This window comes from Physeter macrocephalus, chromosome 13 (genome assembly GCF_002837175.3).
Source record: "Physeter macrocephalus isolate SW-GA chromosome 13, ASM283717v5, whole genome shotgun sequence".
In the NCBI taxonomy this organism is placed as follows: Eukaryota; Metazoa; Chordata; class Mammalia; order Artiodactyla; family Physeteridae; genus Physeter; species Physeter macrocephalus.
Window position 1 is genome coordinate 81,232,210 of NC_041226.1, and position 2,904 is coordinate 81,235,113.

The following is a 2,904-nucleotide window of genomic DNA, read 5'->3' on the forward strand; positions in this document are numbered from 1 at the left end:
CTCTTCCGTCCCGGGCGGCGGCACCGATGAGGGAAGCGTCTGGGCCGGCAGCCCGCAGCCACGTGGTGCGCCCAGAGCTGGCTCTTCAGCGGGGGCACCTGCGGCTCAGAGCACCGCCGGGCCCACAGCCGCCGCTTGAGAGGGAGGTCTGCACGGCGCGCTGGGGAGATGCGCACGTTTCTAGAGCTTCCAGCGTGACCCGCGCGCCGTCGGGCTCCCTGCGGCCGGTCCGGTCGCGCGGCGTGTGTCAACCTTCCCCGCGGCCAGGCGGAGAGCCCGCCCGGGCCCCTGGCCCCTCTGCCCCTGGTGCCTCCACCCACCCACTTGGTCTCTGTGGCTCTGCCTTTCCGGGACGTTCACTGGCACGGGATCGCGCTCGGCGGCCCCCACGCCGCGACTCGGCTGTCGCACGCACGCCTCAGTTTTCCGGAGGACTCACTGATTATGAAGCGTGTTTATGGTAGGGAACTGCCACGTGCGAAGGGGGAAAGCACTTGGAGCCGCCGCTGAGCGATCACGGCGTCCCCGCGGCCCAGCGGCAGCAAAGGCTCCCCGACAGCCAGCCTCCCGGCCGCTCCGTGTGTGCGCAGAGCCCGGAGCCCCGAGGGGTCGGCGAGGGCGCCGCCGTGAAGGCTCACGCACCTTCAGTGTCCTCCCACCGACCCCGTTCCACGGGGAGGAGGTTCACGCCGTGCTGAGGCTGAGAGTGGGGGCATCCCCTGCAAACCGGGACCTTGGCTTGAAAAGAGGGGTCAGGAGAGCTACCACCTCTGTCCCCGGGCCCCTCGTCCCCCAGGTTCTGGTCCCACGTCAGACCAGGACAAGCAGGAGGGCGTCACGCCGGGATGTAAGAAACACGCCTGATAAAACTTAAGTGTCTTTCTATAGCAAGATACTAAGGTGCCTTTAAATGAACAGGTCGAACTTCCCTGGCGGTCCAGTGGCTACAACTCCACACGGGTTCGATCCCCGGTCGGGGAACTGAGATCCCGCATGCCGCGTGGCGTGGCAAAAGAAAAAAAAAGAAAAGGAAAATGAATGGGTAGTATCATCCCAGCACTTATCAAAAGTGAGGTTCTGGAACACGACCCCGGCCGGCACGGTTCTGAGAGGTCCTGAAGCAAAAGTCCTTTACGACCAGTGCAGTTGGCCTGGGTTGCTAGGGTGCAGGCTCCCTCCCCGAGGGCAGCCCCTCAGACAGCCACCCACGTGGGGAGAAAGGCACCACGTGGCAGAACCGTTTATCGCCGAGGCAGAGGCACCGTCTCCGGCTGGTCTCTTTTGCTGAATCTGAGGCAGCAGACGCTGTCGTCGGAGACGCTAAGAGCAACCCCACGCTATCTGGCCGACGTCAGCCGAGAGGAAGAGGTGAGGCGAGCCCACTGCCTCGTTCCTGCAGCGTTTGCCGAGCCCTGGCCGTGTGCTATGAGTCGTGGGTATGGCCGTCCCTGCAGAGCCTGGAGCTGGAGACATATGTAATATCCCACTTAAGCGTTTACTAAGGTAAAAGAACACGCTGACATGTACGATGTGACCAGCGCGGAAGGAGGTGATGCTGTCCGGCACAGGAACGCCCGGCAGGCGCGAGGAGCCCACGCGTGTTAAACCTCTCACATTTGGTTAATCCGCGTGTCTTCCCTGTGTTTATAGTTTGCGTTTCAGTGCATCAGTTAGGTATGTAACTCCCGTCAGTTCAAGGAAATTCGTGAATTGTGAGATCTGTGACCGCCCACATGGAACAGGTGTACTTAGCAGATACTACGTGATCCCTAGAAAGTACGTGACCCAGGCCGTCCGCGTGGGACGTGATCCTGTAACAAGGCGGCAGGCTGGACACAGGTTGGGAGGGTCCCAAGTGTGGTGGCTGCTCCCCTGGCGTGGGACCAGGACCCTGACATGCAGGGCCGAGCGTCCGAGGACAGAGCTGAAAGCCACCATGACACCAGGAAGAGAATTTTAGTGATTCCAGAGTCCTCAGCACTTGCACAGCACGCGCAACTTAGACGTTTATTAGAGAAGGGAAACCTACAAGTGTTGGAAGAGCCTTTGTCACTGATGTTTTGGTATCTGTTGATAAACAGCTCCACAGAACACCTTTTCTCCACATAACTTTAAATCTCAAGAATGAAACAGTGCCACAGACCTCACGATTCTTACAGGCCCGTCCGAGTTCCATAACCTCTCTGAACAGAACTCTTACATGTCAGGACCCACGAGGCCTCGAAGGACGCGTTACAATTGTTGAAGTTTCTATTAAAGCCTTTTAGAACCCTAGTCTTACGGGTAGAGGACGGGGCAGCGGGGCCTGGGAGAGATCAGGTGACTTCCCGGGGCCTGCACCTTGTGACGGGCTGACCCCGCCCAGGCTGGGTCTCCAGGCCCCAGGCCTGAGTGGGTCACATTTTTGGACGCCAAACCAACTACACATTTTAGGCACGCTTTCTGGAAATCTGAGCGAATTCCCCTCTCCTGTGAAATTACCCCGATTTTTCTGTCTCACGAACAGGGTTGCGGGCTGGGCAGCAGCACGCCTGTGGCGTGAAGCTCGTTCCCAGTACGAGGTGGGGTCCACACAGCGGTTCTGGACAGCGTCCCCCCGACAGGGGAGCACCAGGAGGCCGGCCAACGAGACGCGGACACACACGTCCACCTGCACGTGACATGGTTTCCGGTGTGGGGATGTGGGGACCACAATGTGTATTTTACCTCCCAGATGTGACAACCGTATGAGGGCGGGTGGGTGAACAGTACTCAGACTACAGACGGCCGAAAGGAGAGAACGCTGATGTTGAAATCTATCATTTATCATGAAAGAAATAATTTTTCATGGAAAAATGTCCTTTTAAATACATTTTTTAAAAAAGCATACTTTATGGGGCTTCCCTGGTGGCGCAGTGGTTGAGA